This window comes from Pelodiscus sinensis, chromosome 3 (genome assembly GCF_049634645.1).
Source record: "Pelodiscus sinensis isolate JC-2024 chromosome 3, ASM4963464v1, whole genome shotgun sequence".
In the NCBI taxonomy this organism is placed as follows: Eukaryota; Metazoa; Chordata; order Testudines; family Trionychidae; genus Pelodiscus; species Pelodiscus sinensis.
Genome location: NC_134713.1, coordinates 141,441,051 through 141,465,342, shown reverse-complemented (window position 1 = coordinate 141,465,342; position 24,292 = coordinate 141,441,051).

The following is a 24,292-nucleotide window of genomic DNA, read 5'->3' as shown; positions in this document are numbered from 1 at the left end:
TACTTAAAGGAACCCCCCCCCGGACAGCTGGTTCTACGGTTTCCCTGCTTGCTTACTTACCTCGATGAGGGACAGTAAAGCATTTTGTCTCTGCGTGCTCTGATTGCCCTCACTTGGGACAACACAGCACTCTGCAAAATTGAGCCAGAGCTGCCCCTGGGAACTCTGGTGCTTCCCTTGGACATGTTGCTGCGAGCCTGGCTGCATTTTCTGCAGGCTGCCATCTGGGAGGTCCATCAGGGGGCTGTCAGTATCCAGGAGACCCTGTGGGAGAGCTTGCACCCTGAGGAGCACTAAAAGCCTCCCTGGTCTGCCCCACTGGGGACTTGTGCCTCATTCCTCCCTCATGTCCCTCCACTTACCCTCCCTAACCTCCCTTCCTAATGTCAAATAAAATACACTTATTTTCATGAACACAAACTCTCTTTATTTAACAAAACTGGGGGGGAGGGAATGAAACTCTGGTGAGACTGGGGAAAGGAGGCAGGAGAGCAGAAGAGAGAGTGAGGGAGAGGAGAGGGGGAAACCTGGGAGGAGGGAGCTGGAAGGGGGAAGCAAAGGGAAGAAGAGGGAGGGGAAGCTCAGTACTCAGGGTTGGGGGGTCTCGCCGTACCAATTTGATTTTCATGCAAACCTGCTCCTGGGTTTGCATGTGGCCTTTGATGTCCAGGCTGGCAGCTATCCTGCCATAGACAGCCACGTTTCTCCATCTAGTGTAGAGATCATGGACTTTGGGGGCATCCCCCCCAAACTTGAATAAAGTCCATGATCTCCACCTTGGACCAGGAAGGTGCCTGCCTTCTCCGGGTCCTGGCAGGCTCCTGGGAGCTGGCAGATGGCTCCTGGGGAGCGGTGGAGGACTGGCTGCCAGTAGCTTGCTGGCTTATGTTTTGGGGCCACTGGGTCGGAGCAGTGACTGCTGGCTCTGGGCTGGCAGGCTTGGAGCTGGCACAGACACTGTGGCCAGAGTCAACCCCTTTAAGGGCTCCTGGGAGGGAGAGGAGTGTTCTTGGTTGAGGCTGGAGTGGCCACCAGGGCAGCCTGGGAAGGCTGGAGGCCCCCTATTTCAATATGCATCTACACAGCACTTATTTCAAAATAGCTATTTCAAATTTGGTGTTATTCCTCGTGGAATGAGGTTTTCCAATTTCAAAATAAGCCCTCTGCTATTTTGAATTAATTTCAAAATAGCGGTTTGGCTGTGTAGACGCTAGTAAAGTTATTTTGAAATAACTTTTATGTGTAGACATACCCTATGATACATAACTTATTGTTTAAATCAGCCTCTCTACTAGCTGACTGGTGGATAGCTAATGTAATGCCAATTCTTAAAAAATACTCCAGAGGTGATCCTGGCAATTGCAGGCCAGTAAGTCTAACTTCAGTAGCAGACAAAATATAAAAAAAACATAGTAAAGAACAGAGTAACCCGATGCATAGATAAACACACTATATTGTTGAGGAGTCAATATGACTTCTGAGAAGGAAAACCATGTTTCACCAATCCAGTAGAATTCTTTGGAATCAAATGTGGAAAAACATGATCCAGTGCATATAAAGCACTTGGAATGTCAGAAAATGTTTGTCCAAGTCCCTCACCAAAGATTCTTAAGCAAAGTAAGGAATCATGAAATAAGAGAAGATCCTGTCATGGATCAGTAACTGGTTAAAGATAGGAAACGATGGATAGGAATAAATGGTCAGTTTTCACAGCAGAGAGGTGAATAGTAGAGTCCCACAAGGATCTGTACAGAAATCAGTGATGTTTAAGATATTCATAAGTGAGTCATCCATTTCCTGTTATCCATTCCCACCTTCTGGCAATATTCAGTATTGATAAATTCAGAGTAATGCACACTGGAAAACATAATCTCAACTATACATATAAAATGGGGCCTAAATTACTGTTACATCTCTAGAAAGAGATAACGGAGTCTTTGTGGATAGTTCTCTGAAAACATCTGCTCAATGTGCAGTGGCAGTCAGAAAGGCTAACAATGTTATGAACCATTAGGAAAGGGACAGAAAAATAAGACAGAAAATACCATAATGCCACTATATAAAACCACGGTACACCACGCCTTGAATATAAAGTACTGTTTGCCTCATCTCAAAAAGATATACTGGAATTTGAAAAAGTACAGCGAAGGGCAATAAAAATGATTAAGGGTATGGAGCACTTTCCACGTGAGGATAGATTAAAGAGACCGCGACTTCTCAGTTTGGGAGATAACTAAGGTGAGGGAGAAATGATAGAATTCTACTCCTCCCCCCAACAAAAATGTGAAAGTCAGAGAGAAAGTGAATGAAGAAGTGTATTTACCCCTTCATATAAATATAACAAGCGGGAGTCGCGTAATGAAATTAATAGGCAGCAGGATTAAAATAACCCTAAGTACATAGTTCTTTACACTCAATTAACCTATGGCCCTTGTTGCCATGAGATATTGGGAAGGTCTGAAGCTCCTGGAGGATAGGACCATGAATCGCTATTAGCTAACAAGGTCAGGGAGACCACTCTATGCTATTGGTGTCCTAAACTTTTGACTGTCAGAAGCTGGAGCAGAATTATAGGGAGTGGATCACTTGATAAATTGCCCTTTTCTGTTCATTCTCTCTACAAAGGGGTTCCCAGGGCACAACCTGGACTGTGGAACGTCTAAACCCACTAGTTTGCACTGCCTCTCATGTGGATAATGTCAAGCTACAAGCCTCTGGCAGGCACTGCACTTAAACATCCATCCACAAGCAGGGATGTATCCAACTGCGTTACATGACTGATCTCCTAGCAACTCATAAACTAGCAATAATTATGATAGGTATGAATAGTCCAGCCAATTCTCCCCCCTCCCACTCCAGCCCTACATCCCAGAACTGTACCACCTTACACTAGTCAGAAGCCTTACCAGTGTAAGCTCATCACATAATCTGCCACTCTCATAACCAAAGAGTGGATTTACAATAGCCCATGTTAACCTGAACAGAGATTCCCCAAGCACGTCAACCAAAATCACGTTGTGTTAGATAAAATATAAAACTGATACATTAGCTACAGAAAGAGTTTTGAAGTGATTGTAAGTATCAAGCATAAAGAAACAAACAATACAGATAGGCTACATCTACATTGGCATCCCTTTCCAGAAAAGGGATGCTAATGAGACGAGTTGGAATTGCAAATCCACGGGGGATTTAAATATCCCCCGCGGCATTTGCATTTACATGGCTGCCGCTTTTTTCCGGCTTGGGGATAAGCCAGAGAAAAGCGCCAGTCTAGACGCGATTCTCCGGAAAATAAGCCCTTTTCCGGAGGATTTCTTATTCCTACTTTCAAGTAGGAATAAGAAATCCTCCGGAAAAGGGCTTATTTTCCGGAGAATCGCGTCTAGACTGGCGCTTTTCTCTGGCTTATCCCCAAGCCGGAAAAAACCGGCAGCCATGTAAATGCAAATGCCGCGGGGGATATTTAAATCCCCCGCGGATTTGCAATTCTGAAGTGTCTAATCTGCATCCCTTTTCTGGAAAAGGGGTGCAGTGTAGACACAGCCATACAGTCTAAATTCTAATTGAAACAGACTAAGCAAGATCTGAATCAGTCTCTTGTCCTAAGAGATAGTAAAAGGAGCTTTCAGTTCCTCAATATGCAGATTGGAACCCATTCCAGCATGGGACCAATTTCCCCAGTACAAAGTCTTTGGGTACGTCTACACAGCAAGCTTATTTTGGAAAAAGCTATTCTGGAAGATATCTTTCGGAATAGCTGATTTTGAAATAGAGCATCCACACTGCGGAGAAGCCTCAAAATTAGTCCTAGTCAGGCTCCCCTAATGTGGACGTGCTACCTTGATTTAGAGCCCCAGGAGGCACTGGGGAGAAATAACTTAGCCCCTCACCAGGGCCATTCTATTTCGACATAGCAGCAGTGGCACGTCCACACACACCCTCTTCTGAATGAGATTTTTTAGAAGAGGAATTATTTCTCATGGAATGAGGTTTACCAATGCTGGAAAAAGCCCTCCGTTATTTTGATTAGCTTTCAAAATAATGCAACTGCTGTGTGGACATTAGTATTGTTTTTCCAGAATAACGGATGTTATTCCAGAATAATGGTTCAGTGTAGATGCACCCTTTGTCTTCCAGCCCATCTTCTATGTGGTGAGATTCAGATCAGGGTGGAGGGGTGAGGCTAAGTGACGATGTCACCAACTTCTATACTTTCTTCAAGCTGTTAGGATGCTCTGTGCTTTGATAAATTGTCCAAAACATATCATAACTGTACCACAGTGGGGAATATTGGGGGTTCCAAGGTGCTACATTGAAGCACAAAGTGCCACACTCTTTGAAGCATCTGACACTGGCTACAGTCTAAGGCAGGACACTGGGCTAGCTGGGCTACCGAGGATGGCCATTCTTATGCTCTTAAACTCAGGGAAGGATTGTTTCACAACTACCAATGATACTTATACTCAAATGCTGTGATTTGCATAATGAGCTGATACTCGGCTACAACAAAGCACACTGAATAGTGAATGGCAGCGATTAGCCAGGAGCCTTGTTGTCCATCATTGGAGACTGCTGTGTTCGATTCAGTCTGCAACATCCCCTGAAGATCAACTACTCTTTAACTTTGATTGGTGCACAATAGGGACACAGTGTTTGCATCCGTGTCTGGCTTAGTGTATTTGTGCAGGAAAATGCTATTAAAATGGGAAAATGCCTCTTCAAATGGGTTTTGCTTTGCCACTTAAAAGTTCCATATAAAATGATGTACAAAGGATTTGGATGAGAGGAAGCTATCAAGGATAATAAACTATTAATAGGAACTAGTCAAGTTTTACCCAGCGGGATTAAGACTCAATCATCTCCTATTTAGGAGTATAGTACTAAGCCATTCTTCTGACATGACAAGATTTGTGTTTTCCCTGAGTTGTTTCCCCAATGAGGGGGAAGATCTGATTTCATTTAAAAATTTTCATTGGTGTCAATGATTCTTTTGTGCTTTTGCAGCTCTGCTGAGACCTCTGGGCTTGTACTTAACCATCCAGGCAGAGGGACAATGCAGCAGACAGAGTCATCCGTTGGAACAAGTCGCTTAGCACAGAGTAGGTTGGGGCTCTTTGAGGATCTTTTCTGAGGGGGTGCAGACAGATGTGGGTTCCATGTTCAGTCCCAGAAGACGTAGGTGTGGGAACTAGGCGTGTGTGTGTGTGAGGGGGTGCTACTCCTAACTGCCAGTCCCGTGCTCCAACTGCATGCCTGGTGTGCCCCTGCTGCCTGCGTGTTTCAGTGCAACCAGTCTGCCACCCCAGATGCAGCACTGAGCCACTATGGTGTGTTGGCTAACCTTAGCCTTGCCATAGGCACCAGCAACTAACAGCAGCAGCACGCAGCCCAGCACCAGGTCAGATCTGCTCTGCTAGCCCAGCTGCCAATGCAGAGCCAAACCTGCAAGCCAGAAGGGCAGATTTGACCAGGAGTGGCCCGAAGCCAGCTGTGGCAGCTGGCGCCCCAGGCAGAAGGTGTGATCAGCGCCCCCACCTGCACGGCTGTCAATGGCTGTGACGTAATCATGGGGCACCCCAGCGTCCTGTGACGTCATCATTGGGCGCCCGGGCCAGCGGCGCCCTAGGCAACTGCCTAGTTTGCCTAGCCGCACGGGCCGCCCCTGGATTTGACCCAGGCCCTGCATCCCCCTAAGGATGGCCTTGGTGGAGATGGGAGAGGGGTGTAACAGAATGGAAGGGGGTAGCTGCATATTTCCTCACTTGAAGGAGAAAAAAATGCACCCTGCACTAGGTGCTAGAAACAAAAAAATCAGAGATAACAGAGGAAAATGACTTCTTAGGACCTGTTTCCCCAAGTTTCACTCATTTAATTTAAGTCCTCCCAGTAAGGGAGCTTCCAACCAATATTCCCTCTCATTTTTTCTATCCATGTGCAGAATAAATGTTGTCATGTGCACAGAGGCATGTGCAGATGTGCACCAGCAATAAAAACACATGCTGCCAGCTGCGGGCGCTCTGCTAATCAGCTGGGAGGCACCTACATCTCTCCTGGGTGGCAGCCCAAGTGCTCAGCTTAGAAGGAACACTGACTCCAACCCTTCCCTCTGGAGTCTGTTCCACAGCTTGGCAGACATCATCCTTAGAGAATTATTTTTCCAGGTTTCCATCCTTTGTACAGTTTCACCCCTGTATTGTTAGAGCCCATCAACACTTAGTTAAAATGAGTAGTGTGAATGGGCCATGCTGTATTACAACTGGGTCCCTCAATTTAGTTGTTTCACTAGTGTAGAAGGCTCTCAGCTATATATCCCTATGCCATCCTACACAAGCCTTCTCCTTCAAGTAGGTGTAGACAGCCCAGGGTTAGAATATTGTGAAAAATCTGTGGCTATTGACTATAGGTATTGCATGGTTCTCCCAGTGCTGTGCAGTGTGGACATCTGGAATACCGTAGCATCAGCAGGAGTGGAAACCAGATTCCACCCCCCCCCCCATTCTCTCTGAGCTGAGACCCCTTCCACCTGAGGCTACGTCTAGACTGCACGCCTTTTTCGACAGTATCTGTCAACAAAGCCTCTGTCAAAAAAGACCATCTAGATTACATTATGAGGATCGAAATATCGATCTGCTTTTTTGAAAAAGAGCGTCCAGACTGCCAGATGCTCTGTCGAAAAAAGAAGGCACCCGGAAGTGCTTCTGGCAGGGCATGGGGGTAGCTGCTGCCTGCCCTTTGCAGAGAAGCGTGCTTAAAGGGATCCCCGTGGACAGCCATTGCTCTGCTCCTGCTTCTGGCGTGCCTACCTCCTAGAGGAAAAGCAAAGCTACTGCAGTGCTTGCTCTGGTTGCCCTGCTTCCTGGGACACCACAGCAGTTTATTTTCTGGGGATTTTTTTTCTGATATTCACTTTTTTTGGCCATGGAGCCTGAGCTGCCCCTGGGCAGGTGATAGCCCCGCGCTGCCATACTGCAGCTTCTGCTGCATCTGCATGACTCTGTCATGAATCTCCTGCCCCATATGGACCCGGACCGCACCGAGGAGACCCTCCTCCGAGATGCAGGAGCTCTGCCCTTGCCCCCAAACTCTTTTGGGGACAGGCAGATTTGGAGGCACGAGACGAGTTCAGACTGGTGGGACTGGCTCATCATGCAGCTCTGGGACTATGATCACTGACTCCGCAACTTCCAGATGTGGAAGGCCACATTCCTGGAGCTGTGTGCCTGGCTCGCCCCTGCTCTGGAACATCAGGACACCCACCTGCAGCCCATCACCCCCCTGCAGAAGCGGGTTGTAATCGCCCTGTGGAAGCTGGCCACCCCTGACAGCTACTATTCTGTGGGACACCAGTTTGGTGCGGGGAGGTCTACCATCGGGGCCGTCTTGATGGGGGTAAGTTACTGTCAGGGGGGACAAGCCCTGCTGAGTGGAGGGGGGGTGGGTTGAGAAAGGGGAACTGTCAGGAAAGGGCAAGAAGGAGTGGGGGATGGAGTGGCACTTGGAGGCCGCTTCTCGGCCACCCCTGCACTGATGCGGGGGAGGGGGCCGTCCTGACAAGGAGAGGGGTGGGTTTGGGAGTGGGGGAGGGTTCTCCTCCCAAGCGCTTAGGTAACCTGTCTAACTCCCTGGTTTCTGTCTGTCTATTTGTCTGGTGCTGCAGGTGGTGAGGGCCATCAATGTGGAGCTGCTGAAGAGGCTCGTCCATCTTGGGGACCTGGACAACATCCTTGCCAGGTTTGCCGCCCTTGGCTTCCTGAACTGCAGAGGAGCCCTCAGTGGGACACACAACACAATCCGCGCACTGCCCCATTGAGCAGCCCAGTTTATAAACAGGAAGGGCTACTATTCCATGGTGCTGCAGGCCCTCGTCAACCACCAGGGACATTTTACGGACATTTGTGTTGGGTGGTCAGGGCGGGCACATGATACCCACATATTCAGGAACTCCTACCTGTACCGCAGGTTGCAGGCAGGAACATTTTCCCCCCCAGTGACACCTCGCACTCAGGGATGTGTAAATGCCGGTGTGCATAGTGGCTGACGCGGCCTACCCCCTGATGCCATGGCTCATGAAGCCCTACACCGGCCACCTGGATGTGAGCAAGGAGCTTTTCAACACTCATCTTAGCCAGGCTCGCATCCAGGTGGAATGTGCCTTCGGACGTCTGAAAGGGAGGTTCTGTTGCTTCCTCACACGGCTGGAGATGGGCGAATGCAACATCCCGGAGGTAGTGGCTGCATGTTGCGCCCTCTATAACTTGGTGGAGAGGAAAGGGGAGGCCTTCCTGCCGGGGTGGGGGACAGGTGCTGATGGCGAGGACAGGCCATTTCAGCAGCCCCGGATGGCTGCCATCCGCCAGGCTCATCAGGCTGGTGTCCAAATCTGAGAGGCCCTGAGCAAGAGATTTTCAGAAGGAGCCCACTTACTCTCCCCGGGGGGTTTGGCCTGGCCCACCCCTACATTTCCCTCCACAACCCCCACTCTCTTCCCATTAAGAACATATATAAGACCCACTTTTCTTTGTAAACAGAAATTTGCTTTATTAGAAACACTAGTAGTAAAGAGTGATAGAAATGTAGCCATGTTAGTCTGGTGTAGCTGAAACAAAATACAGGACAGTGTAGCACTTTAAAGACTAACAAGATGGTTTATTAGGTGATGAGCTTTCGTGGGCCAGACCCACTTCCTCAGATCAAATAGTGGAAGAAAATTGTCACAACCATATATACCAAAGGATACAAAAAAATGAACACATATGAAAAGGACAAATCAAATTTCAGAACAGAACGGGGATGCGGGGGGGGGGGGGGGGGAGTAAATGTTTGTGAGCTAATGATATTAGAAGTGATAATTGGGGAAGCTATCTTTGTAATGGGTAAGATAATTAGAGTCTTTATTCAAACTTAAGTGTCGAATTTAAGCATGAGTGACAGTTCAGAGGCTTCTCTTTCAAGTGAAGTCTTAAAAGGCCTTTGAAGCGAGATGCAGGTAATCAAGTCGTTGAGACAATGTCCTTTCTGGTTGAAAAGGCAGGAAACTGTTTTTTCTTTGTGATCCTGTCTACTATCTGTTTTGTGGGAATTGATCCTTTGGCGAAGTGTCTGAGACGTTTGTCCAATGTACATAGCAGACAGACACTTTCGGCACATGATAGCATAAATTATATTTCTGGATGCGCACGAATATGTGTTCTTGATCTTATAACTCACTTGGTTAGGTCCAATGATGGTATCAGCAGAGTGAATATGTGGACAAAGCTGGCAACAGGGTTTGTTGCAAGGGAAGGTATCAGGGTTGGTATTAGTGTGGTATGTCCCGTGGTTGTTGGTAAGAATCATCTTGAGGTTAGGTGGTTGTCTATAGGAGATTATGGGTCTGTCTCCCAGAGCCTCTCGGAGTATAGTATCCTGTAGGCAGAAGAGTCTGTTTTATCCCAGGGTCTCTCTTTCTGCCCCATGTCCCCCACAAACTGGATACAATTTTGTGGTGACCTTGAGGCTTTTTTTCGCTGCCTCCACCTCCGAGAATATTTCCAAACCACCGATGAACATCAATCTGACCTACCAGATCCCCCCTATCAACACCAAAGGAAAAATAATTCTATATGGACTCCCCCTGACGGTCAGAATTACAATCTGGATTTCTATATACAAAGCTTGTATTTCTTATGTTCTTACACGTCTGATTTCTATATACAGACTGACATTATTCGCAAACGACAACAAGCGACACACAATCTCAACTGTCAGAGCTGGCACGGGTGCTTTGGCTAGCTGCCAGAAAGCGAGGCCTGTCAGGGTGCCTGTGCCTTTAAGAGGCTGTGGCCAGGAACCACGGAGGTACTGTACATGTAAAGGCTAGACTGTCCGCCAGGGCTTCTTCCTGGAGGCCTTTTTTGTCAACAGAACTGGCTCCCTGCATCCACATACACTTTTTGTCGACAGATCTCTGTCGATAAAGGTGTTCTTCCTCGTAAAATGAGGTTTACCGCTGTTGACAAAACTGACGCGTTCTGTCCAGTTACTGTCAACAGAACGCGGCGGTAGCGTAGACGCACGTATAGTTTTGTCAACAAAAGGCCACTTTTGTTGACAAAACCCTGTAGTCTAGACGTACCCTGAGTTATCAACATTAGCTGCTAGCCCAGTAGGGCATATAGCTAGAATGTCTACTGACCAATTTCACCAATATTTGTTTGCATTTGTAAATGAATTGTCTTAAACTCTGAACCCCTGTTGGTTTGGCTCTCTCCAAAATATCCTAGGCATTGATCTGAAATGTTTGAGACCATTCTTCATTGTGATCTCAAAATTGTCTTGTACAGGCAGTCCCCGGGTTACGTACAAGATAGGGACTGTAGGTTTGTTCTTAAGTTGAATCTGTATGTAAGTCGGAACTGGCATCCAGATTCAGCCGCTGCTGAAACTGATCAGTTTCAACAGCGGCTGAATCTGGACACCGGTTCCGACTTAAATACAGATTCAACTTAAGAACCCTAGGCGTCCCCAAGTCAGCTGCTGCTGAAACTGATCAGCAGCTGATTCCAGGAAGCCCGGGGCAGAGCAACTCTGCCTTGGGCTTCCTGTAGTCAGCCGCTGGTCAGTTTCAGCAGCGGCTGACTTGGGGATGCCTGGGGCAGAGCAGCTCGGGTGCTGCTGGGTTGGTCCAGTAGCACGGCCGCTCCTCAGCGCTACTGGACCAACCCAGCAGCACCCCAGCTGCTCTGCCCCTGGCGTCCTGATTCAGCCGCTGCTGAAACTGATCAGCTGGGGTGCTGCCGGGTTGGTCCAGTAGCGCCAAGGAGCGGTGCTGCGGGACCAACCGGCAGCGCCCCACCTGCTCTACCACAGGCCCCGGGCTTTGCTCCACGTCTCCCTGGTCTGCTGGGGGGGGGGCACTAGCTGCGTCCCCCCCCAGCAGACCAGGGAGACGCGGAGCAAAGCGGCGGAGGACCCGGGCCGGACCACGGCGCTTTCAGATCAGCGCCGCGGTCCGGCCCGGGTCCTCCGCGGCTTTGCTCAGCGTCTCCCTGGTCTGCAGACCAGGGAGACGCTGAGCAAAGCCGCGGAGGACCCGGGGCCGGACCCGCGGCGCTTCCAGCTGGATCAGCTGAGCTGGATCAGCTGGATCAGCTGGAAGCGCCGTGGGTCCGGCCCCGGGTCCTCCGCCACTTTGCTCAGCGCAGACTTTGTCTTATAAAGGCTCAGATATCTGAGGCTTTGTCTTACAAAGGCTCTCACCACATTTCAGTTTCACACTTGGTATCCAGCTCAGCTGATTCAGTTGGAAGCACCGCAGGTCCGGCCCCGGGTCCTCTGCCACTTTGCTCAGCGTCTCCCTGGTCTGCAGACCAGGGAGATGCTGAGCAAAGCCGCGGAGGACCCGGCGCCGGACCCGCGGCGCTTCCAGATCAGCTGGAAGTGCCGCGGGTCCGGCCCCGGGTCCTCCACCGCTTTGCTCAGCGTCTCCCTGGTCTGCTGGCTCCCCCAGCAGACCAGGGAGACGGGGACCAGCTTTTCTTGCCCCGGAGGAGGCGAGTGGCGGGACCAGGCATCCCGCCGCTCCAGTCCTCCGGGGCGAGAAAATCCCCATTTGTAACTGCGGATCTGACGTAAGTCGGATCCGCGTAACTCGGGGACTGCCTGTATTCCACACAAATGTGTTGCCCCCTTGCTTTTACTGTTGACAGTGACTTCCCAGAAACATGGATCCATGAAACTAGTTGTAGATACATGTGTTTACACTACTAGACTGACTCCCACAGCAGTGCATCTCCACCAGAAATAATGTGTGTGTGTGTCCTTCTTTATATGGCTTTGATAACATTGTATCCCTTCTCTGGGCCTTGGCACATTGGAAGATAGGAGTGTAGGTTGTTCACTAGCAGGAATTTTAACTGGATATTGTGGAATATTGAGAGAAGATGAATTATGAATTTGTAAATGTATTTGCCCTGGAATCTTGATACTAAGAATTATATTCATCTAATTTCATGGTGTCCAACATGCTAGCCAAATGTGGCTATTTGGCCAGTTGAGTGTGGCTAGATTTCTATAGCAGTAATCACGGATCTAATCAGAAAACACAAATATGCTGTGTCACCTATGGGGGTAATCAAAATAGCTGAGATGTCAGATACTTAATATTCACAATAGACTGCTTGTAATGGACTACAGATTGAGAATTTTTTGGCAAATTTAAAATACTTTGGAGACAAAAAAAAATTGTGCACGTTCCAGACAGAAAAATGGTGAAATTCACTGAATAAATGATTTGTGGCGAATTTGCCCAGTTGGCATATAGTTGTGCAGTTCTGATTTCACCCATTAGAGAGCAATAGTGAACACACACCATCCCCCCCCACCACCTCCTTCCATAAAAGCTTCCCTGTGCTCCCACAAAAGTCATTGCCCTCAATCACTTAATATTTTTTTCTAGATTTCCTCGAATTTTACAGCATCCTTCCCATCTTCTATGCTCCCATCATCATGCTATTTTCGCTCCAGATCCTCAAAGTTATTTGGAGCCAGGCACCTAAGTACCATCAAGGAGCTAGGCCAGAAAGGTCTCCAGAATTAGGATTTTCAACAAGCAGACTCATGTATTCTGAGCTTGAGATGCTCATACCAGAATGCAGTATCTTGAGATGCTGTCCTCAGGGAACACACACATTAGCACAGGCCTTTTTCTATTATTTTCCATTTGTAAACCAACTTGTATGTTAATGCTAGTGAGCATCTCTGGGCCTTGGGTTAGCTGAGTGTGTATTGTTTTAATTTTTACACAGTACTCCTGATGTTGGTTAATGGGCACCAGTTAATTAAAACATTGCAATGGAAGCCTTGAAACTCTTCTTATTTGAGGAAAAAGCCCACAGAAAAATTCCACGGAGTTTGCAAACCAATATAATTTAAAAAAACCCCACCATTTGCCCTGCATTTTGGGCACAGTGTCTTTAAGAAACCTGTATGCTGCCTTCAAGTTGTCACCTTCAAGTTGGTATTGATGCAACGCAAAGCAATTCCTGCAACTGTGTTTCTAAAGAACTGGTGCAAAGTGATATGAAATTAAAATAAATGGCCCCATTAAGTGCTCCCCAGGGTCAATAGCACTGACACTTAATGGTCAAAGATGTACAGGAGGCAGCGCAAGGAGCGTCTGCTCTGTCAGAGCCCTATAGACAGACTTCCAGCAAGATTAATTTGCCAGCAGTCTTCATTGTTCCTTTCCAGTAAATAGGGTTGGGGTGAGGGTGAGGGGGAATTGGTCTCAAATTGATACATTGTTATCTTCACGAGTGTAAAGCTCGGTATGGTCCGTAATGTGCAATCACCCCACCTCATTTCTTTCCTCCCCTGAAATCTTGACAAGTTCTAATGACTCCTGCGAAGCTAGTCATTCCCATAACATACAGTTATTAAAGCATTGTTAGGAAAATGAGGGCTTGAAAAGCGGAATGATTTTGACAAGAAAATCTCATTTCTTTCAGGTTCATTTTGCTTGAATTGGAATTGAATTACTTACATTAGCTTTTATTTATTTATATTGTGTTTCTGAGTCTTGCACTGGGTAGCTAACAGGTCAGTGACCCAGAAGAGTTGAATTTAAAGGGCTGGGAATGTCAGTACTGAAAATTTTAGCCTTAGCCTGACTGATGCAGTAGTTGCTCATCTATGGGAAGGGCGGGTGGGGGAACAAAACAAAACACCAGTATGTTATGATGCAGTTCTTCCGAACGCTCCAGCTAGTTAGTCTAATCACTGCAGCAAGCTCCAAAGAAGGAATCACAAAGTTAAAAAAAAATGTTCAAAATACACCTAAAAAAATCTTATCAGCTACAAAGCTGTTGCCTTAATATCCTGGTAGAATATAGGGCTGGACTATGATGGCAGCCCCTGTAGGAATTCATAGAAAAGTGGAAGTTACTGCTTTTTCAACATTTCCAGCTAACTTAATTTGTTTTAACAACTGCACTTAATTAATTTGACAATAGCTTTGAATACTCCTAGCTCTCCCTGTGCGATTAAAGAGGCTCCTCTTTCTTGCTCTCCAACCCTTAACTTCCTCATACCAGAGCCCCTGCCTGGGAAGCATCAGTGAAATGGCAACTTCTGAGAGTCCTGCCACAGCCATGATGGCAGAGAAGCAGTAGTAAGTCTTTCTAGAGACTTTCTGGTTTTATTAACAGCCGGGCTAGTCCTGAGAGTGCACCTGCAAATCCCATTCCTTCCCCAGGAGTAGCATGGGCTCGCAACTTCTCAAAGGCTTCCCGGAAGGCTCTTCCTGAAAAGGCTCAAACATTTACACATGCGTGTGACTTCACTCATGTAAGCATCCCCATTGAGCCAATGAGACTCCTAATAATGTTTAGAAGTATCTACAGACTCAGGCCTGCAAGTGTAACAGGGAGCACCAACAGCTGTTGTCGAAGTCTGGGCCTTGTTCTCGAGGTGCTTTGTGGTTGACCCCATTACCACATGTTCTTCAATTGGAGATTTAGGCCTTGTCTGCGCTATGGGTGCCATAATACCATAGCTGCACTGCCATAGTTATGTCACTGAAACCTCATGGTGCAGAGACAGACCACAGTGACAAAAAGGGATTTGCCATTGCTAAAGGAACTCCATTTTCCAGAGCAATGGTAGCTAGGTTGATGGAAGAATGCTCTGTTGACCTATCTACATCTACCCCAGAAGTTAGGGCCGCATAACTATGAAACTCAGTTATGGATTTTTCACACCAACCTAAGCAATATTGCTAAGTTACCTACGCTCTAAGGCTGTGTCCAGACTCAGGGGTTTTTTCGAAAAAAGTAGCCTTTTTTCGAAAAAACTTCCCCTGCGTCCAGACTCAAGCCGCGTTCTTTCGAAATTAATTCGAAAGAACGCGGCTTTTCTTTCGATGGCAGTAAACCTCATTTCACGAGGAAGAACGCCTTCTTTCGAAAGTTCCTCTTTCGAAAGAAGGCGTTCTTCAATGTAAATAGGGCTTCTTCAAAAGAGAGCATCCAGACTCACTGGATGCTTTCTTTCGAAAAAGCAAGCCGCTTTTTCGAAATTTCTCCGTGCAGTCTAGACGCTCTCTTTTGAAAGAGAGCCTCTTTCGAAAGAAGCCTGCAGTCTAGACATAGCCTAAGAGTCAACCCGGCATGAATAGTGTGTTACGAATCTACACCTCTGCCCTTTCTGGAGTATCCGCAATGCAGCCCTTTCTTTCTCAGATAAGGTTATCATTTTTAGAAGGGCAGCCTCCATATCTGAGGCTTTGTCTTATAAAGGCTCTCACCACATTTCAGTTTCACACTTGGTATCTGGTCACTCTATTCCCAGCACAGTCCACCAAATACCTTTCAGGCTGATAATCATATCTTCGATTTCTTCTAGCAACTTGAATCCCAAAGTATTACACCACTTTCTACAGCCCCCTGTGTTTCCTTGGGAAGCTTCCATTCACATTCTGACCAAAGCCAGTGCTACTTTGCGTGTGTGTTCTGATGGACCCCCGCTGAAGATGGTAAGTACTACTAGGGACCATGCTTACTGAGCTATTTGCCAGGCTGTTAAATGCCTGCCTTCACTAGGACCTTAAATATTTATTCTTTTTCTAGTGATTATTTTTGACTATTCATCCCTCCTCACTACTTATCTCTTGGCCTCCCTCAAAGTGTTTCCCCTTACAGGTCTCTGTACTGGATTGGCATGCACCAACAGGGCAGAACAGGGATGACAAGTGGAAATTTTACTGGTACCATTACATCAGAGCAGGCCTTCCATTAACAGCTCTGAAGGAAAGAAATCAATTCTGCTTGTATCGGTTACAGACACACGAGAGGGATGCTAAACAGATGGAGACCGTTCTTCATTAAAGGGAAAGGTGTCTTCTCTAACCTTGCAAAAGTCTCTCATCTAACTCTCCTTCATTTTGTGAGCTGTTCAGCTGAGTGAGAACATCCAGAAACATCTGAAAGCAGGAGAGGAGCATGGAAGAAGCAAGATCTTTTTTAGTGGCCAAGGGGCAGAGGAAGATAGAATCCAGTGTTGTTTTTGAGAAAGCACACCTGGAAGAAGTCAAAAGCCATTCACCCTGAAATGTGCTGTTTAATTTTGGTCATTAGCTGTCCTTCTCTGGAACAAGACTAAGTCTGTTATTAATTGCTCTGCTTTGGCCTATAATTGATTTCATTGGGGATTTAGCTAGAATTCCAGGGTCTAACACTGTGTGTCTTGCAGAACGTTCCATGGGATCTTTAGCAAGTGATTTTACCTCTGATCAGAAAGATGGCACCAAAAGCTGCACAGTGCTGCTGCTTATCCTGGTTTCTCCAGATCAGCCTTGATTTTTGGAAGGAATTTGCCCTGTCCAGTCTTGGAGGAGTTCCCTTCTGTTCCACTGCAATGGGAACATTGCATTGCAGTAAGTCTTGATGAGCAGATTTGGTTCTCCCTGTTCCAATGCCTCTTCTCCAGGACCAAAAGAGATTCCCAAAGCACTTTGCCAATTCTTCTCATTTCTTTTTCAAACTATAGAATGAAACCCCTGGGTCATACAGACCTTGTCCAGGGCTAGGTGGAAATGTCTGCCTCTCTCCTGTCACGCTTGCATTTACCCCTTTTCTCCCTGAGCCGGTGCCTCCAATCTCGCACGCCCAATTTGGATTACTCCTGTCTCTAATGCCTGGGTCCCAAACTATATCTCACCCTTATTGGGAGGGCAGCACAAATGCATAATTCTCATACAACCCACTGGTCACAGTCTGTAAATTGACCCAATCAACGGGGCAGCACAGTTTAATAGTTTCAGTATGACCCAATGGCCAAGGTATAACTTTCCCCTATTAGCAGGGCAGCACAAGTCCATAGTTCTCATACGACCTAATGGTCCAAGTCTGTTTAAGGGGTAATAAATAGGGGCAAGTTGTACAACCCCGGCAAGGGGGTCCAGGACCTCCCACTCCACTGGACCCCTGCCCAGGGCCCTGTTAGCAGCTCGCTTTAGCCACTGAGTCTCCAACAGCAGAGTCTCCAACAGCAGCTGTGTCTGTCGCTGTCCCTGGGCTGTTTCCTGCTTCCAATATCTCTGTGCACTGGCGGATTTCCATTTCCTATCCTTCCTCTGGGATCTGGTTACTCCTACCTGCTTCTGAATCCTTTATGGTCTCTAGATGTGTTGGGTCTCTGATCTGCATGGTAGCGTCTCAGCATTTGGGCCATCACTGGGGCTTGCAGGGAGCTGGCCGGGCACACCCTCTCCCTCCAGCTGCCCATCCCAACTGAACAGAGCTGCTCTCTTTTATAGCAGTGCAGCCTGAGCATGCCTGGCAGGGTAAAGGGGATGTGGCCTCCTCCACTTTGAAGACAGAGTTAACCCCCTCCTGTTCAGTGCGGGGAGAGTATGCCCTGTCACACCCTGGATGAACCATGCCACCAAACCACTAACTCCATTTAACGTGATAATATATGAATCTGCTCAGCTGGATGGGTGTATGAGAATAGCCAGTTTCCAGACCATCAGAGCTCCTTCCATTTGGATAAGAGGCCACTCAGGAGTTCCCCCAGTGGGCCTGGAAAGTGTCTAAGGGTATGTCTACACTACAGCACTAATTCGAACTAACTTAATTCAAATTAGTTAATTCGAACTAAGCTAATTCGAACTAGTGCATCTAGACCTAAAAACTAGTTCAAATTAGCGCTTTGCTAATTCGAACTAGCATGTCCACATTGAGTGGACCCTGAACCGAGGTTAAGGATGGCTGGAAGCAGTGCCGGCAGGGCATCAGATTAGGACTTAGAGTGTGGAGCTGCTGTCTCAGGCTAGCCAAGGGCTGTGCTTAAAGGGTCCTGATCTCCACCCCAGACAGACAGTTCTCAGGGGTTCCCCGCTCGCTTGTCTAACTCGATGAGGGACAGCAAAGCAGTCCTGTTTAGGAGTGCCCTGAATGCCCACACTCGGCACATCACAGCACTCGGCCATCAGCCCGGCTGCACTGGCTGCAGGCTGCCATTCGGGGGGGGGGGTGTCAATCGGGGGGCTGCAGGAGAGGAGCCGGCAGAGCCACCCCAGTCCTCCCTATCGGGGGCTCATATCCCATTCCTCCCTCACCTCCTTCCACTTACCCCTCCCTAGCCCCCCTTCCTGATGTACAAAATAAAGGACACGTGTGTTCAAAAATAGAAACTCTCTTTATTTCACAAAACTCGGGGAGACTGGGAAAAGGAGGTGGGAGAGGGGAAGAGAGAGGCTGGGAGAGGTGAGGGCAACTAAAATGATCAGGGGTTTGGAACAGGTCCCATATGAAGAGAGGATAAAGAGACTGGGACTTTTCAGCTTAGAAAAGAGGAGACTGAGGGGGCATATGATAGAGGTCTATAAAAGCATGAGTGGTGTGGAGAGGGTGCATAAAGAAAAGTTCTTCATTAGTTCCCATAATAGAAGGACTAGAGGACACCAAATGAAATGAATGGGTAGCAGGCTTCAAACTAATAACAGAAAGTTCTTCTTCACAAAGCAAATAGTCAACCTGTGGAACTCCTTGCTGCAGGAGGCTGTGAAGGCTAGAACTAGAACAGAATTTAAAGAGAAGTTAGATAAATTCATGGAGGCTGGGTCCATGGAGTGCTATTAGCCAGGGGATAGAAATGGTGTCCCTGGCCTCTGTTTTGGAAGGCTGGAGATGGATGGCACGAGACAAAAGGCTTGGTCATTGTCTTCGGTCCATCCCCTCCAGGGTACCTAGTGTTGGCCGCTGTTGGCAGACAGGCTACTGGGCTAGATGGACCTTTGGTCTGACCCAATACGGCCGTTCTAAGCTCAGGACTCAGGGTCGGGGGTCTCACTGGACCAACTTGATTTTCATGCAAACCTGCTCCTGGGTGGCCAGGCTGGCAGCTCTCCTGCCCTAGACGGCCACTTTCCTGTGCCTAGTGTGGAGGTCGTGGATGAGGTCCACGATGTCCGCACTAGACCAGGCGGGCGCCCACCTCTTGCAGCCCCGGGCAGGCTCCTGGGAGCCGCCAGCCTGGTCCCGGGAAGAGGCGGAGGGCTGGGGGGCAGCGGGTGGCTGCCTTGTGCTGTGCCAGGTGCAGGGTCTGCTGGCTGGGTGCTGGCAGGCTTACACCTGGCACGGGCACCGTAGCCAGCCCGTGCCCCTTTAAGGGCTCCGGGGCCGGGAGGGGGGGCAGAAGATTTTCCCTGGTGGTGCCCAGAGTGGCCACCAGGGAAAGCTGGGGAGGGCTAGCCTCCCACTAGTTTGAATTAAGTGGCTACCCAGCCCTTAATTCGAACTACTTAATTCGAACTAGGCGTTAGTCTAGTTATTAAGAGGAAGATATTTGCAACAAAGACTCCTGGGAGCTGGCTGTTGAGAAATGAGCCATTGTACTGTCTGCCTGCATGATGCTGCCCTGTCAGAAAATCATTGCTAAGAAAACAACAAGCATTGAAGAGATTCAGATGCCTATTTTCTAGTCCCAAGTTTCTGCTCTGTCTCTCCTTGGGGCTGCAAGACACGCATGGATTTGTTTCATGGCATTTCCACCCTGCTTTGTCTTTTGATTAGGGAACTATGTGTTAGGTATTCATGAGCCTCCCTTTCCTAAATGTTCTATGCTGGTTGGTCTCACAGGCTTTGAGGTAAGTGTCAGAGGCACAGGAAGAAATACAGGCAGTCCCCAAGTTACGCGGATCCGACTTCCGTACTTACGAACGGGGCTTTCTCACCCCAGAGCGCAGCGGTCCCGCCACCTCAACCTCCGGGGCGAGAAAAGCTGCTCCGGGTGCCCCTGGTCTGCTGGGGACCGTCTCCAGCAGACCAGGGACACCTGGAGCAAAGCCAGGGAGGCGGAGGGGTCCCGCGCCTCTGAGGCTTTGCTCTGGCAAAGCCGGGGAGGCGCGGTACTCCGCCGCCACTGCGGCTTTGCTCCCGGTGTCCCTGGTCTGCTGGAGACGGTCCCCAGCAGACCAGAGGCACCGGGAGCAAAGCCGCAGCGGCAGTGGGGTCCTGTGCCTCCCCGGCTTTGCTCCCCATGTCCCTGGTCTGCTGGGGACCGTCTCCAGCAGACCAGGGACACCGGGAGCAAAGCCGCAGCAGCTTTGCTGGAGGCTTTGCTCCCCGTGTCCCTGGTCTGCTGGGGGGGGGCGCAGATAGTGTGCCCCCCCCCCCCAGCAGACCAGGCTTTTGTTGTGGACCCTGGGGTAGAGCAGCTGGGGTGCTGCCGGGTTGGTCCTGCAGGGACCTACCTGGCAGCCCAGCTGTTCTGTCCCAGGCTCGAGATTCAGCCGCTGTTGAAACTGATCAGTGGCTGATTCTAGGAAGCTGGGGGCAGAGCAATTCTGCCTCCAGCTTCCTGTAGTCAGCCCCTGGTCAGTTTCAGCAGCAGCGGCTGAATCTGGAGCCAGTTCCGACTTACATACAAATTCAACTTAAGAACAAACCTATATTCCCTATCTTGTACGTAACCCGGGGACTGCCTGTATAAGGCAATCAGGAGACGAGTATAGAGAAATGACTAGAGCTGGTCAGGAAGTTTTTCAGCGAAACAATTTTCCCATCAGAAATGTGGATTAGTCAAAAAAGAAACCAGTATGTTCATCAGAACTGATTTTCACAAATCTCATGGTTTGAAAAGACTGAATTTTTTTTAAATGTGTAAAGATTTCATTATAACATATTCAGAGGGAAAAATTGCTAACAGAATCAGGAACAGAACTCAGATTGCTTGAGTATCTATCAAGCCAATGACTTAAAGACTACATCATCCTTATTCCTAATTCAGTGGAGTCATGGTGTAACACTGGTGAGAGCTATAATGGTGCATCTACACAGCACCCTAAACTCAAAATAAGATACACAATTTGCATTACACAAATTGTGTATCTTATCTCAAATCTATTTCAAAATAGCTTATTTTGAAATTTGGCACATCTACACAGCGCCAAATTTCAAAATAATGTGGTATTTCAAGCCATCCCTTATCCCTCATGCAATGAGGTTTACTGCGATGGCAAAAATAGCACACCCATTATTTAAAAAACATATTTCAAAGTAACAGAAGGCTTGTGTAGACGCGAGGTAGCTATTTTGGGATACTTCCAGTACCCTGAAATAGCTGCTGTGCGGTATAGACGTAACCTAAGAGACCCTACATTTTTTAGGTCAGATATAAAACTGAGGGTTTGACTTCTGGCCATTGAAGGCCCTGGCATAACTTCTCCTCCTATAAAAGAAAGCCTGTTAGCCCTGGCTATTTTCTTTCCCCCAGAGTTGACATATGTTAGTCTACAGTTCAGGGAAAATTCCATCTTGAGCAATTTGATTCTGTCTCTACACTCCACATGCAGTTTCAGCGTAGCATAAAATTCTTCAGTTCCAGTCCTAAAATGCTCCACAGCAGTGCTGTGCTCTGTTAAATAGCTACTGTGTTCAGCCCTGTGGTGGCTGCCCGTGAGTGAATTGATTCTTGTAGGTGGAATAACTTATAAAGAACTTTTGGGTTTCCTTCAAGATTTAAAAAACACACTGCAGAAAAGGTAAGATATGTGTTACTGATTCAGGGGATCTCTTGTGTAAACAACAGTCACCCTCCCCCAGAGAAATATGGAAACTTCACCCCCCTACAAGTGACCTTTATATTTGTATGTTTATTTTGTTGACTTGATAGAACAGTTTTGAAGGGACTGAGAGGCCATTTTTGAGATGTGAATGCTTCTGTGAGGGCATTTTACATTGCCCAGTACAAACAATATTTCCCAAAACCCAAATGTAGATTCCTGGAGTTGGGTTGCCAGATCTCCCAATCAAATGGGCTGGATGCCATTTGTAGCAATGGCATCCAGTCAGGAGACTTGGCAACCCTGGTATCAAAAAGAGGGAGTGGGCCCCCATGGGGCAAGGTCTGGGGGGCCCTGGCTCAGTGCTCCTGCAAAGGGCAGGGCCAGGGGCAGCCAGCCCTTAGGCTGTCCGGGGCTCATTGCAGCAACCCCCGGCAGCTCTCAGTGCCCAGGGCATGGCACACCCGTCTCCTTCTGCCCTCAGAGCAGTGTCGTGCTTTGGCAGTGATTTGAAAGGCCCGGGGCTGTGACCGCCACCACTGCTGCAGTAGCAGCGGAGGGAATTGGGCGCCTCAGCCTCCTTTGAATCACTGGACCCTGGGTCAAATGCCCTCTTTGCCCCCACCCCATTGGTGGGCCTGGCCCCCACATTCCTTCTCATGGACCTGAGAGCTGCAGAAGAGATGTGACGTGGACACACTAAGTACGCACACCGTCAGAGGGCAGCATCTCCGTTTTGTTTTCAACATCTTTCCACTTCATTTTCACTCCGATCTCTCCTGCTTCTCCTCCACTGATTGCCTTCCCATCGAGTAGCTTTGTTTTGATGATGGTGATTTGCTGGGGTCCATTATTTCTAGGACAAAAAAGGTGGCAAGTCCTATTGAGGGAATAAATAACGTAAGGAAAAGGCCTATTAGAAAATCCAGGCCATCTCTCTGAGCGCATGAGAGGACTGACAGAATCATCCAATCTCATCCTGGGTGTAACTCCACCGACTTCCATAGAGTTATATATGAGAGAGGCCTAAAGTACTTGCTGCTGCTCTCTGGCTGTGAAGAGAGCATGACTCCTTTGCTTGGTCTAATAGCGGGCCACAGTTCAGCTTTGAGAGGAAGGGTGGGGAGGTTTTTGTCACCACAGTTGGAACTTCTGCCTTTTATTCTCTGCAGGTACCAGCCAGGAGGGTTTAAAATGTAAAATGACATTTCAGTGTTTAAGAATAGCAAGTAATTTGATGGCTGTAATAGAAATGCTTCCAATCCTTTAGCAGTGTGTTCCAGACCCTCATAATACTGCTATGAAATTGCCTTTGGTTTCCCTGCCTAATATTCCAGCCTTTCTCTCATTCAGCAAAACACAATAGCTGCCACTAAGCCTCCCAGGGAGGACGGCTAACAGCACATTTACTAGACACTTCAAACATTTGATCATATTTCTCCTGAGTGTATTTAATATCTGTTAATGCCAGCAGCCCCGGCCTGATCGAAAAGCCTGCATTGCTGGGAAAATTGTTTAATATAAAAGACGACGCAGGTAAGCAATCACTTACCGCTGTCTTTTTTGGAAATGGATAGGTGGCTACTGATGCCCTCCCTTCCTCTTCCACCAACCCTCCTCTCCCCCCCAGCCCTATCCATTACCAGTGCTGCGGCGGTGTGCTCCTCCTCTGGATGCATTACAGCAGTTATTCTAAGTACCTAAGAGATGCCAGGAACAGTTTCAGGTTTCCTGCCTCATTAAACTAAACCCGATCTGTAAAAAATTAATACACCCGAAAGGAACAGTTAAAAGCATCTCCAATCAATTAATGCTGAACCAGAGGCACGAAGGGTCGAGTTGTTAAAGGAAGCCCGACCTAGCTCAGGCTGAACAAAACTCAGGAGACTGCAGGTAGAGGTTTGGCCACTGAGGCGAGCCCAGATGCTTGGAAGGTGGGTGTGATGCTGCCAGTGCCCAGGTCCCAGCTCTGGGCCAGGCTTTAGGCCACAGCTCAGCACTGACAAATTCACTGCTGGAAACTGGGCTGTTTTTCCTGGGTGTTATGATGGCAAAGATGGGGATTAAATTTATGACAATATGTTTATTGGTTAAACCAGAGGTGGGGAACCTTTATTGTTTTGGGGCCATCAAACCACATTAAAAAAAAGTCACAGGCCACATGCAACTCTGTGAGGAGGGTGGAGAGACTTGGGGCTTCCCCCCACGGCAGGGAGAGCCTATGCTCACAGCTCCAGCCTCACAAGGGAGGGGTCTTGGAACATCTGGACTTCCCCTAGGCTCTAGGGTGAGGCCAGATATGAGGGATTCAAGATGCCCGAGGGACTCTGGGTGCAGAAGGGGTGAGGTCTCTGGGGTAGGGATAGGGATGAGGGATTTGTGGTGCAGGAGGGGACTCTGGAGTGTGGGACTGATCTCCAGGCTGGGATAGGGAATTGGGGTACAAGTGAGGGCGGGGGCTTTGGGAGGGAGTTAGCATGTACAAGGGGGTTCTGACCTGAGGTTTGGGGTGCAGGCTCTGGCTGGGCAGTGCTTACCTCAGTCAGCTCCCAGTTGGCAGCGCAGCAGGGCTCAGGCAGGCTCCTTACCTGGCCTGAAAGCAGCCCACGCATCTAGCTCCTGGAGTTGTGACCAGGGAGCTCTGCACAGTGCCCTCTGTCTGCACTCCAGGCAGCGCCCCCGCAGCTCCCAGTAGCTGTGATTCCTGGCCAGTGGGAGCTGCGGAGCCAGTGCTGGTGGTGGGGGCAG